The sequence below is a fragment of the Rhinopithecus bieti genome, unplaced genomic scaffold, assembly GCF_001698545.2.
Source record: "Rhinopithecus bieti isolate Rb0 unplaced genomic scaffold, ASM169854v2 scaffold_11508, whole genome shotgun sequence".
In the NCBI taxonomy this organism is placed as follows: domain Eukaryota; kingdom Metazoa; phylum Chordata; class Mammalia; order Primates; family Cercopithecidae; genus Rhinopithecus; species Rhinopithecus bieti.
Window position 1 is genome coordinate 651,405 of NW_016806932.1, and position 14,114 is coordinate 665,518.

At 41.9% G+C, this 14,114-nt stretch overlaps 1 long non-coding RNA gene across 1 annotated transcript in view; it reads right to left on the minus strand.

Annotated features, from left to right (window-relative positions):
• Window positions 1-3,581: 3,581 nt before the first annotated feature.
• Window positions 3,582-14,114, minus strand: part of LOC108533813 (uncharacterized) — an 81,699-nt gene continuing 71,166 nt past the window's right edge. The window contains exon 5 of the long non-coding RNA XR_001886823.1: window positions 3,582-4,614. This is a non-coding gene — a long non-coding RNA (uncharacterized LOC108533813). The remainder of the gene's footprint in view (window positions 4,615-14,114) is intronic.

Here is a 14,114-nt window from a genome sequence, read left to right on the forward strand (position 1 = left end):
ACTGTGAGGCTTATAGGTGAAAAGTTAAAATGCAGAGGAAATATCATTCTGGAAATAAATAGGATGATTATTCCACAATGCAGTGTGGATAAAACAATTTCCCTCTGAAACTTGAAAACCAATAGCTTGGCTTAACTGCCCAGGAAAAGTGAATTTCAGCGCTGAAAGTCATTCAGTGAAATTATTCTTTCTGTTTTTTTTTTTTTTCGTTCACACCAAGAGAGTGTTAAAATGAAGGGTGGTGTGTCAATCACCATTCTTATTAGGATATGGAAAGCAACAAATGTTTCTGTTTTCATTTTTATTTTGAGAGCTCAAACTTAAAGGCAGGCGTTCTTGGCCTCCCTGGCATTATCCACAGCAGCTGGTTTTCTATCGGGAGTGGAGAGACCCTGCTGCTGGGCTCTGTCCATTGTCTGTCGCTGCTCATGCCCTCCACTGATCCTACCTTCCCCAGCCCTCTAATTAGGCGGCAGGGTCCTACCCCCAACCCCCACCACTTTCCTACCACGTGATGCGCCACCTCCCACTGCAGCCTTGCACCCAATCGGGCTGTGCACTAAAAAAAAATTGTGATAGCATCTTGTACCAGCTGGTTTCCTAGAGCAGCTTCAGACAGAGCCCCCTGTGGGTCTCCTGCCAGGAGCCACCCTGAGGTCATGTCTACAATGAGGAAAGCCCATCTGAAATGGAACAGCATCATTTCATGTCTGCCAAGCACTTCGTAAAGGAGGTCCTTTGCAGAGATACAGGCCTTGCTTTCAAGAACCTTACCAAGAAAAAAGATTAATGATGCCGCTGCAGGAAGTTTTCAAAGCTACCCCAAACTGTCTCTTTTTCGGTTATTGGTGTGTTTTTTTTTTCCACTGTGTATTACACTTCTTGTCCAGCTGGGTTGCGGAGCGGGGAACTCCAGAAAAAGAATGGAGATGCTAAACTGTATGCAGGTGAGCACCCAGAGAGCAGAGATCTTGTCCCTCTTGCACACCTTTGGGTGCCCTCCACACAAGAATGCCAGCTGGAACATATGGATGTTCTGTAGAATAAGCAACCAAACGAATGTGAACTTGAGGATATGCTATGCAGGGTGAGAGTGTCCTCAAGTGTAATGCTTATGTGCCAGGATGCAGTTCCCCGCCAGTCACCTCCCCAGACCCCTCTTGCCTCCCCCTCCCCAGGCTGCCAGTCATTTCTGGGAGTGCCTGTGGCGGTGCCACCTCACCTGTGCGCAGGAACAAGCCCGCTTCTCCCTCCCATTCCCGCCTTCTCAAGGGCCCCTCACTGCCGTGGCTCCAAGTACCTTTTCTCGGGGAGGGCGTGGCTCTGCTGTCCTTCCCCTAGGACACTCTGAGGTGGGAGTGGCAGGGTGGGCTCTCCAGATCCGTGCCTCCCTTGTCTCTAGGCACAGCCACACTGCGTCCACCTGGACTCTCACATGGCTGGTCACAAATGCCCTCAGACTCCCTCCCACACCTCCCTCACTCAGGTCTGGCCAAGGGACAGACCTCTGCTAGCCCCCTCACTTCTGGTCTCTCCATTTCTTCCTCTGGCACCAACAAACTCCTTCCTTTTGCAGGCACCTGCAGGGGTCACCAGTCTCCCAGATGTAAAGGCAGAAAAGCCAGGTGTGAATAATTGGGAAGGAGCTCCCGGCTAAGGACCCGGAGTCTGGTGGAGTCCCACACAGCCACTCACATGAATGCTCACACGGCAGCTGCTGCTCCTAACCACTTGTGATGGGGGCAGAAATCATGGGAGCTCGTGGCCCCAGTTTCTGGGTCTGTGAAATAAGTGGATCTATGTGGTACCAAGAGATATTGAGAGAAGAAAGTGAAGACAAGGGGTGCAGGAAGGAAGCAGGGGGGTGAGGAAATCAGTTTAGCCAAGAAAGGCTTGCAAGGGAGTGATACCCTGGCATTGGGAGGACACAGCCCACCCTCAACACCAAAGAGGGCAGCCTCTGTAAGTACAGAGGTAAAAGACACCTCTCCTATCTGGGGCTGGTCATACTCCTAGTCCAGGTTTTAGACAGAAAAGGCGCTGGCATCACTCATTATCTTCTACTGGCATTAATGCTGTAATAAGATGCAACATGTGGGTTTCTGCATTTTTTTCAAGCTTTAACCACAGAATAGGGACTTAGATGCACTTGCACTGGGGGGGAAATGAAACTGAGTTTGGAGTCCTCCCTCACAGCAGGACAGATGCCACAGGCAAAGTTGCCAGGGTCTCAAAGTTTGAAAAGGGATCTTGAGTTCTCTTCTCTTGCCTCCTCCTTTTCTCTCTCTTTTCCTTCTTCCTTCCTGCCTTCCTGTCTGCCTTCCTGTCTCCTTTTTCTGTTTCTCTGTTTCTTCTTTTTTCTCCCCTCCCCCAGTCCTCTCCTCCCCTCTCCCTGCCCTTCCTTAACCACAAATGTAACCAACCCCAAACCACTGACTTTCTGTTCTGCTCATTCCTCCTTACGGGCTTTCTTGGTTACACAAGCTCTCCAGGTTTGGCATATTTGGAAATCATTTCTTTCATTATATAGTAAGACCTAGGTGGCCCAAGGGACATTTTTTCCCTCCCCCTTCCCAGTTCCATTTACGTGAGGCCCCACTGAGATTTCTGAAAGAAAATGATAGAAGGCCCCTGGGACTGATGTTCGGGCCTTGGGAGACCTGACACAGAAGGTTTCTGTTCTGGGGGATATGCATCAATGTTGGAGGAGACCTTTTAACACATTTTAAACTTTTCATATTTTTATTAAGATGGAATTAACATAACATAAAATTAACCACTTTAAAGTACACAGTTCTGTGGCATTTAGTACATTCACAATGCTGTAAAACCACTATCCCTATTTAGTTCTGAAACACTTTCATCACCCCTAAAGGACTCATTAAGCAACCACTTCCAATTTCTCCTTCCCCTTAGCCCCTGGCAACCATTCACCTGCTTTCTGTCTGTATGGATTTACCTATTCTGAACATTCTGTATTAATGGAATCATATAATACATGGCCTTTCATGTCTGGCTTCTTTTATTTAGTATAATGTTTTCAAGGCTTATCCATGTTACAGCATGTATCAGTACTCCCTTTGTCTTTCCAGGGCTGAGTAGTGCTCTTTTCTACAGATGGACCACATTTTGTTTATCCATTTATCAGCTGATGGAGCATTCAGATTGTTTCACCTTTTAGCTATTATGAATAGTGCTGCTATTTGCGTATAGGTTTTTGTGTGGACAAAGTTTTTATTCCATCCAGGAGTGGAGTTACTGGGTCATAGAGTAATTCTGTTTAAAATTTTGAGGAACCATCAAACTGTCTTCCACAGTTGCTGCACCATTTTACATTCCCATTAGCAACGTATGAAGATTCCAGTTTCTCCCCATTCTAGTCAATACTTGCTATCATCTGTGTTTTTAATTATAGTCCTTCTAGTGAGTGGTTTCAGTTTGCATTTCACTAGTGACTATTAATATTGAGTATCTTTTTTTTTTTTTTTTTTTTTTTTTTGGAGACCAGGTCTCCGTATGTTGCTTGGGCTGGAATGCAGTGGTGAGATCATAGCTCATTCCAGGCTTGAACTCCTGGGCTCAAGTGATCCTCCTGCCTCAGCTCCTGAGGAACTGGGACCACAGGCACATACCACCATGTCCAGCTCTGGGCATCTTTTCAAGTGTGTGTTGGTCATTTGCGTATCTTCTTGGAAAAATATCAATTCAAGTCCTGTGGCCATTTTTAAATGGTTGGGGAGTCATAGACTTCTTAAATATTCTGGATATTAGATCCTTTCACATATGATTTGTAAATGTTTTCTCCCATTCTGTGGTTTTTCTTTTTATTTTCTTGATAGTGTCCCTTGATGCACAAAAAGAGATTCTGATTTTGATGAAGTCTAACGTATCTCTTTTTTTCCGTGTGTTGCTTGTGCTTTTGGTGTCTTATTTAAGAATCCATTGCCAAATCCAAGGTCGTGAAGATTTTCTCCTGTTTTCTTCTTAGAGTTTTAGCTTTTACATTTAAGTCTTTGATTCATTTTGAGTTAAGTCTTATGTATGGTGTGGTTAATGGCCAAACATCATTCTCTTGCATGTGGTTATCCGGTTGTCCCAGCTGTTGAAGAGGGGAGAAACTTTTTTTGAGGCAACAATATGTTACGTCACTTAAATGTCCTTCGATGATGCAGGGCCAGGGTTGCCGGAGTGGAGTTTTTCAGGAAAAGGGGCGGTAAGATCCTGAGGGTGTGAGCTTATTAGACAGTGGTTGCTATGATGTGCTGAGGAAACAAAGCCCACTGCACTTCTGCCAGAACAGCTTCAGTAGTCACCTGAGGCATGGCAGGAGAGTGGGGACAGTGATGAGAGGAGAGGTGGCTCCTCGCAGCAGCAAGGTCAAACTGTGCTGAGGCAGCAGCAATGGTGTCTGTGGCCACCAGGGGGCACAGCAGAGGTGGGTACCAAGCAGGAGTACATTAAATGGCCACCACGGTGCACTGTGTAGGCAGAGGGCCCTCTGCTAGGGGAAGAAAAGGACTTAGAGGACATGGGTTTCAGCATTTCCATTGTTGGGTGCTTGAAGCCAAAAATTATTTTGTTACTTTTGCTTGTCCTCCCCAGGGATGGCACGGCCTGGAAAAGCAAGAATTACGATTAATTTCCCTTTTCAAAATGCAGTTCAAAAAAGAACATTGTTTTTCAGGATCCTGGCTTTCTGTGAGAAAGCCTATCTCAGCATTCAAAATTAAGTCATGTTTGCCAAAATGTAAATTTCTTTCAATGGCTATTTGTTTTAAAGTCACCGCTTATATTTGTAGCAGATAAAATAATAGGGAAAAGGAGGAATAATTTATCTAAAAAATAGCAATTCTATTTTTGGGAAGGGACGTCACAGAGAACTGCTATAGTTCTGTAATATTAATCTATTTCAGATTTTTCAAATGTCAAGAATGCAGTTTACATTTACTGCCACAAATTTGGTGAACATTCTTCATTATGCACTAAGCAGAAAATTTGAAAGTTCAGACAAATGAAGAAATCCCCTCCCCCAGGCCATCCTTTGACATAACTAGGACAATCCAATATAATAACCCTCTAAAAGGATTAATTCTGCCTAAAACCAGCTCCTGAAGAAAACCACATGGCACTTTCTGAAACGTTCTTGATAATGTGCACATCTTTATCACAGTTACAACCCATAAGCCTGGTGCTCACCCTGTGTCTTCGAAGATTCTGTGACAATGCTGAATGAGGACATCTTTACAATCACAGGAAAACAATAATATTAAAATCTACAGAATAAAACAGCATAAGTTTCCATTTTGCTTCTATTAAATATTAGAAACATACCCATTGCTGGCAATGGTGTAGTGAAACTCATCCACACCTACATTGCCAATAGCAATGCAAAGCTATTAGAAATATTTACACGGTTCAGTGATTTGCATTATCCAAAAGAAGCATAATCTTTTACACCTGTTTAATACAAAATTACTCTAAGAACATTTGCAAGCCAGAAGCCTCTTGACCATCTAGTGAGGGTGGTAGTGGTTAGGTAAAGTACATTGTAACCATTTAATGAATGTAAGGGTAAAATAGAGGCATTGAGATATACAAATGACACAATGTTAAGAGGCACAAATAGTTCTGTTGAGGCAGGGGGAGGAGCAGAATTGTAAATGCAGTTTTTTCTTCTGCTATTTAAAGTATCATTCATGTTGCCATAATGTTTTTTGTTTTATAAAAATGTTAAATTAATTGCAGGGTAGGTACATTACCTTTTGGTTGTATGTAAGAGGATACAAAGTTAAGCATACATAGCATTTCATGTTTTTAAAATATTTTTTAGTTCAGTAGTTTTTAGAGTACAAGTGGCTTTTGGTTACATGAATGAATTGTATAGTGGTGAAGTCTGAGACTTTGGTGCACCCGTCACCTGAGTAGTGTACGTTCTACCCAATATATCATTTTTTATCCCTCGGCACCCTCCACCCCCCACCCCTTCTGTGTCTCCGTAACCCATTATGTCACTCTGTAGCATTTTCTTTTTAAAAACTTTTACATTTATGCTTGGCTCGTCTTGGTTGGGCTGGTCTATGATTACTTCCACACTGTATTAAGTTATAGCTACCCATTAGGCAGGGGTGGGAGGAACTCTCAGGGTGTCAAGCCATTTGGTGGCAAGGCTCAAGGGGAGAGACCAGGCAGACTTCCAGGGAAAGCTTGGTGAGTGGGCATCACAAGGAAGACAGTGGCAGAAAGAAAGCCAACCTTGGCGTCAGGGCATAACGTCTGGGGCATCTTCATACTTTATCGTCTGTGAGTGCTACATTGTGGTGCTCCACAGAGCATACAACCCCCTGGTGTTTTGCAATGCCAAGTATCTATTGATCCCCTACTGTAGTGGACATAGTTTTGCCTACTTCTTCCTTGCAGAATTCCTGGTAATGAACGACAAAACCCACTCAAGCTAGTTTAGGCTATAAAGGAATTGTTTCAGAAATATAGGGAGCTCATAGAATTTCCAGGAAGGCTGGAAAATAAAGGCTTAAAGGCTACATAACCTGGAACAATACCCAAATTATCCTACCAAGCTGCTCCAGCGGAGGCCTGCATCCGCTGCCGCCTACAGCGCAGATGCTATGCACAGGATGCAACCACTCAGCTGTCTCCGAAAAGTCGACTGTCTCTCTGCAGTGCTCCTCCACCTTCACCGGAACATGGATTCTGCCTGGCACCTAATTCCATACTTTTCTCAGTTTTGAATTCAAGCATTATGCAGGTGTGTCTGATTGGAGGAGTCCAGGTGACATACCTGTATCCAAACACGCCTGCTGACTGGGAAGGTGAATTCTGTTTTCCTCTTTGGTGGGCAGGACTCGTAAAGTGGGAAATTTCTCAAATATAGTCAGCCACAAATGTGACAAGTGTTCACTATTTGCTAACAAAATCTTACCTCACTTTGTCCAGCTGTCCATTTTACTCTTTGTGGCCATGAGCTTTCGGGAAGGTTGCCCCCTTCCCAGCTACCCTGATTATGCCAGTTGTGACATTCCATTTCCTTAATGTTACCTCATGGAAGAGGCATGTGACTCAGTGTGACCAATGATTCATGAGGACACATCTGCTGAGGGATTTCCAAGAAAAATTTCTTAGTTCTTATAAAGGGACACAAAGACACAGTAGTTCCTTTGTTCTGCCTCTGGAGAGTGGCGTGTGGGGATTTGAAGCCCAGAGCTGCTGCAGCCATCCAGTGACTGACACGCTTAGAATGGCAGAGCAGAAAGATGGAATCAGTCTGGATCCTTGATAACATTACTTGGCCACTGAATTAACCACCCGGTGTTTGTTCCATCTCAGAATTACTTCTTATGTGAAATACTCCTCCACCTTCACCGGAACATACATTACGTTCTGTAATGATTAGGCCAGTTAAGTTTACGTGCCACCCAAAGCATTGTGATCTACTTCCGTGTCCAGCCCTATAAAAATGATTGTGATAGACAGGAACATAAGGGGTGGCCATCTTCTTGGACCTGAGCAGCCTGTGGATGTGTATCCATGAAAATAAAATGGATATAAAGCACGGTCATATTCAGAAAGTCCCTTCTGAACAACTGTCCCTCTCAGAAGTGGACCCAGCATCCATTCTCCCTCTACAATAGCAGCCGATTTCATTTTGTGGAATTTCCTTTCCTCCATTATGTTCAGTAAATGGAAATAATCTGACCTGCCACCAAGGAGGCTGAAGGGGTTCCTGAAGGTTCTTTCTGGCAGATACTTCCTGTCACCCCACGCAGCCAGGAGCAGGCTCACACCTAAGCTCAATCAGACGCTTTCTCTCAAGACTTTATGTCTCCAACCAAGTGATTCAAGGATAGAAAATAGTGGTGGGTGTTCATTCATCCCAGAAACTCCCACTGTAGCCCTGGTATCTGGCCAAGACTGCCAAGTTATTCCAGCTGCCTGGTTGCCCAAAGCTGCCCTGGAGGAATATCTGTTCTGTTTCTAAAACCACCATGTTCTCGGAAAACAGATTACAAAACATCCCCAATAGCTCAGCTAGAGACATTGCAGCACGAAAGCGTACACACTTGAAGAAAATCCAAATCAGAACGTTATGAAAGTCCAGCTTTACAATTCTACCTCTTTCTCTAAAGACTGTTTTAGTGAATTTATACTGAAGTGTTCTTTATACATATAACTCATCCTATTTATTCTTCTTGTTCCCCTGTCAAAATTGGGGTGTTTAAGTTATGAAATAAAAAGGCTGATATAAAACAAGCTGCTAAAATTAAACTCATGAAGAAGTTTACAGATGAATCAACTGTTCATGGAACGTTTATGTTTTAAAATTTAAGGGAATATTGGTATCCCAGATCTTTGCTTCTCGGGAACTTGAGGACAATTATATGAAATATTTTTCAAAGTATTTTATTTCTAGGAACGGTAATAGTGAATACCATGTGATCTCAAAAGCAAGAAAATAAATATTGAGGATGTGGAAGAAAAAACCATTTCATCCTTCATTTGGATTTTTTTTAACTTACATAATTTTTTTAAACTGTGATAAAATACACATAAAATTTCCATCTTAAATACTTTTTTGTTTGTTTGTTTTTGAGACAGGGTCTCACTCCAGTTGCCCAGGCTGGAGTGCAGTGGCACGATCTTGGTTCAGTGCAGCCTTGACCTCCTGGGCTCAGGTGTTTCTCCCACCTCAGCCTCCTGAGTAGCTGGGACTACAGGCGTGCGCCCCCACGCCCAGCTAATTTTTTGTATTTTTAGTAGAAATGGGGTGTCGCTATGTTGCCCAGGCTGGTCTCAAACTCCTAGATTCAAGCAATCTGCCTACCTTGGCCGCCCAGAGTGCTGGGATTACAGGCATGAGCCACTGCAACCAGCCATCCATCTTAAACTTTTACGTATTATATTTAGTTGAATTTTTTTAAGTTAGACAGTTTAACATTTTGAGTTTACTAAACATATTCTCATACAATTTGCTAATGTGAAGGCTTGTGAATTTTCAAGTAAAACCAAAATTCTTTTGTCTATTCTCTGAAGAAATGTTAGTTGTAAAGCTCAAGACCACATTGCAGTAATGACTTCTACTCTGTTTCTGAACATTGAAACAAATGAAAATGATCAAAGAAATAAAGAGAGACAGATTCATGGTGTAAGTCATTTAATTTCTTATTTTAAACCTCCAGCTAATTAGAAATACTAGATAATGTTCAGTGGGTCTTATAGCAGTCAAGAGGAATTATACGTAACTTTTTTTTTTCGCTCTGTCGCCCAGGCTGGAGTGCAGTGGTGCAATCTCGGTTCACTGCAGCCTCCGCGTCCTGGGTTCAAGCGATTCTCCTGCCTCAGCCTCCTGAGTAGCTGGGACTACAGGCATGTGTAGAGACAGGGTTTCACCATGTTGGCCAGGATGGTCTCAATCTCCTGACCTTGTGATCTGCCTGCCTTGGCCTCCCAAAGTGCTGGGATTACAGGCATGAGCCACTGGGCCTGGCCTACATCACTATTAAAACAAATTTATTAGGAAAAATTTCCGGTGCATACAAAGCGGACAAGAGTCGAATAAGCTTCCATTAGCCAACCCTCAGTCTCAACAATTATCAATATTCTGCCATTCTTCTTTGATCTATAGCTCTCCCCTTCACCCTCCCACATTTACATCCAGTTATTGTAAGTTTTACTTAGACGGGGCATGGTGGCTCACGCCTGTAATCTCAGCACTTTGGGAAGTCAAGGTGGGTGGATCCCCTGAGGTCAGGAGTTCAAGACCAGCCTGACCAACATGGTAAAACCTGGTCTCTACTAAAAATACAAAAATTAGCTGGTGTGTTGGCACATGCCTGTAGTCCTAGCTACTTAGGAGGCTGAGACAGGAGAATTGCTTGAACCCAGGAGGCAGAGGTTGCAGTAAGCTCTAGCCTGGGTGACAGAGCGAGACTCCGTCTCAAAAAAATAAATAGGCCGGGTGCGGTGGCTCATGCCTGTAATCCCAGCATTTTGGGAGGCCAAGGCCTCCCGATCATGAGGTCGGGAGTTGGAAACCAGCCTGGCCAAGATGGTGAAACCCCGTCTCTACTAAAAATACAAAAATTAGCCAGGTGCGGTGGTGGGCACCTATAATCCCAGCTACTCGGGAGGCTGAGGCAAGACAATCTTGAACCCGGGAGGCAGAGGTTGCAGTGAGCTGAGATTGCACCGCTGCACTCTAGCCTGGGTGACAGAGCAAGACTCCGTCTCAAATAAATAATGTTTACTTAGTCCTTTTGGGTAAAATTTCTACCCAAGAGGGTGCACAAATCTTAACTGTACAATTCTGACAAATGGATACTGACATGTAACCCACACCCCATTACAATAGAGAACATTTCTGTTTCCCCAGAAAGTTTCCTCATGTCTCCTCTATATCGTTCCCCATTCAGAGGAAGTCACTGCTTTCATTTTTTCACCTTGATTATTTTGGCCTATTATAGAACTTCACCAAAATGGAACTATCTGTGTACTTTTTGAATCTAATTTCACATAGCATAATATTTGTGAGAGGGTTGTCGGTGCTGTTGAGTAGTTTCTCCTTTATCATTGCTGAGTTGTATTCCATTATAGAATACAATGGACTAGATAAGCAAATACTGCACTTTGCTCATCTATCCTCTGGTTGATGGGCATTGAGTTGCTTCCAGCTTTTGGCTGTTGTGAAGAAAAGTTGCTATGAACATTTCTGTACAAGACTTTTTGTGGACACATTTTCATTTCTTTTCAATAAATACTTAGGAATGGAATTTCTAAGTCAAAGTGTAACTCTATGCTGTGCATAAGACACTGTCAGACCATTTTCCAAAGTGGTTGAACCATTTTATAGTCCAACATATAACTTCCACATTATACATCAACATATGAAAATTCCAGTTACTCCACTTTATCTGCCTTTCACATTTTAGCCACTCTGGTGGATATATAGCAGCATCTCATTGCTCTTCCCATTGGCATTTCCCTGGTGAGTAATGAGGCTGATTGCTTTGTCATATGCTATTAGTTATATGTGTATATCTTCATCTGTGAAGTGTCTGTTTAAACATTTTTCCTTTTTTAAAAATTGGGCTGTTCTTTTTTATTATTATTGTATTTTAGGAGTTCTTTTATATATCCTGATACAAGATCTTTGTCAGATACATGTTTTATGAAAATTTTTCAGTCTGTGGTTTGTCTATTAATTATCTTGTGTGTCTTTTGACAGGCAGAATATCTTAATTTTGGTGAAGACTAATTTGTTAATTTTTTTGTAGTTTTCACTTTCCTTATCCTGTCTGAGCAATTTTTTGCCAACTCCAAAGATGAAAAGATATTTTCCTGTGTTTTCTTGTACATACTTCGCAGTTTTTACCTTTGTGTTTATATCTATAATTCATCTCAAAATAACTTTTGTGTATTATCTGAGGTCAGGGTTTATTTCTTTTTTTTTTTTTTTTTTTTTGAGACGGAGTCTGGCTCTGTCGCCCAGGCTGGAGTGCAGTAGCATTCTCCTGCCTCAGCCTCCCGAGTAGCTGGGACTACAGGCGCCCGCCTCGTCGCCCGGCTATTTTTTTTTGTATTTTTTAGTAGAGACGGGGTTTCACCATATTAGCCAGGATGGTCTCGATCTCCTGACCTCGTGATCCGCCCGTCTCGGCCTCCCAAAGTGCTAGGATTACAGGCTTGAGCCACCGCGCCCGGCCCAGGGTTTATTTCTTAAAAGTGGATATCCAGTTATCCCACCATCATTTTGAAAATACTTTTTTTCCCATTAATTTATTTGGCACCTTTGTGAAAAGTCAATAGACCGTATTTGTGAGGCTGTATGTCTGAATTCTATTATTTTTCATTGATTGATATGACTATCTCTATGCCAATATCACATTATATATGACTATTAGAGTATATGTCTTATATGTTAGAAGAGTTAGTTTCTGTATTAGTCTGTTCTCACACTGCTGTAAACAAATACCTGAGACTGGGTCATTTATAAAGAAAAGAGGTTTAATTGGCTCACAGTTCTGCAGGCTGTACAAGAAGCATGACTGGGGAGGCGTCAGGAAAGTTACAATCATGGCAGAAGGGGAAACAGGCACGTCTTACACAGCTGGAGCAAGAGGAAGAGAAGAGATGGGGGGAAGGTGCCACACACTTTTAAACAACCAGATCTCATGAGAACTCTATCATGAGACAGCACTGGGGGATGAAGCTAAACCACTGGAAATCCACCCCCATGGTCCAGTCACCAGGCCCCTCCTCCAACATTGGGGATTAAAATTCAACATGCAATTTGGGTGGGGGGGACACAAATCAAAACCATATCAATATTGTAACTTGCTAGTACAAACTACTACAAACTTTGTGACTTAAAACAATACCAACATATTCACTTAAGGTTCTGGAGGTCAGAAGTCTGAGATGAGTGTTGGGGGCAAAAACCAAGGTATTGGCAGGACTGGTTCCTTCTTGAGGCTTCTTTCCGTTTCTAAAGATTGCCTGCATTCCTTGGCTTTGACTACATCATTCCAAGTTCTGCTTCTGTCATCTTATTTCCATCTCTGACTCTACTCTTAGTGCTTCTCTCTTATAAAGACACTTGAATTTGTTCTGCCCAAGTAATCTAGCATGTTCTCCCAGGGCATTCTCCTATCTTAATATTCTTAATGCATCTGCAAAATGTCTTTTGCCTATTAATGTAACATATTCACAGGTTCTAGGTATTAGGACATGAACATCTTTAGGGAGCCATTATTCAGCCTGCCACAGTAGGTAAGCCCTTTGTTCTTATTCAGTAATGTTTTGGCTATTTTAGGTCTTTTGCATTTTTATGTACATTTGAGAATGTGGGAGAATTAACATCTTAAAAATATTAAGTCATCTTGTATATAAACATAGTATAACTCACCATTCATTTGGGAGTTCCTTAATTTCCTTCAGCAATATTTTATAGTTTTCAGTGTAGAGGTTTTACATTCATATAGAGATCTTTCATTAAATTTAGTCCTAAGTAGTTTATAATTTGTTGCTGTTATAAATAAAATTATTTGGGGCTATTAGGTTATTTTCCAATTATTTCCTGCTAGTATACAGAAATATAAATGTTTATGCTTATATATCTTTATAGATTTTGTTTCTTCAGGTCTTGCTGAATTCACTTTCTAGTTTTAGATTTTTGCTGTTATTGTTGTTGATTTCTTGGGTTTTTTTAAGTAAACAATTGTGACATCTGCAAATAGAGACAGTTTTACTTTGTTTCTATTTTTTCTAATTTTTATTTAACAATTAGAACAATGGTTAACACCTCCAGTACATATTGACTAAAAATGGTGAGAGCAGATATTCCCTAATCTTAGAGTATTTATCTTTACAACAATAGATGTAGGTATTAGTTATAAATTTTTTATAGGTGCCCTTTATCGGATTGAGGATGTTTTCTTCTATTCCAAGTTTCCAGAGTTTTTTAAAAAAACTATGAATGAGTGTCAAGTTCTGTCAAATGCTTTTCCTGTATCTACTGCGATAATCTGTGTTGTTATTCTGTTACTTGGGAGGAATGCATTTGTTTGATTTTTATTTATTTTATTTTTATTTTTTATTATACTTTAAGTTCTAGGGTACATGTAAACAATGTGCAGATTTGTTACATAGGTATGCATGTGCCATGTTGGTGTGCTGCACCCATTAACTCGTCATTTACATTAGGTATTCCTCTTAATGCTATTCCTCCCCCCTCCCCCCACCCCATGACAGGCCCCGGTGTGTGATGTTCCCCTTCCTGTGTCCAAGTGTTCTCATTGTTCAATTCCCACCTATGAGTGAGAACATGTGGTGTTTGCTTTTCTGTTCTTGCGACAGTTTGCTGAGAATGATGGTTTCCAGCTGCATCCATGTCCCTACAAAGGACAGGAACTCATCCTTTTTTATGGCTGCATAGTATTCCATGGTGTATATGTGCCACATTTTCTTAATCCAGTCTGTCATTGATGGACATTTGGGTTGGTTCCAAGCCTTTGCTACTGTGAATAGTGCTGCAGTAAACATACGTGTGCATGTGTCTTTATAGCAGCATGATTTATAATCTTTTGGGTATATATGCAGTAATG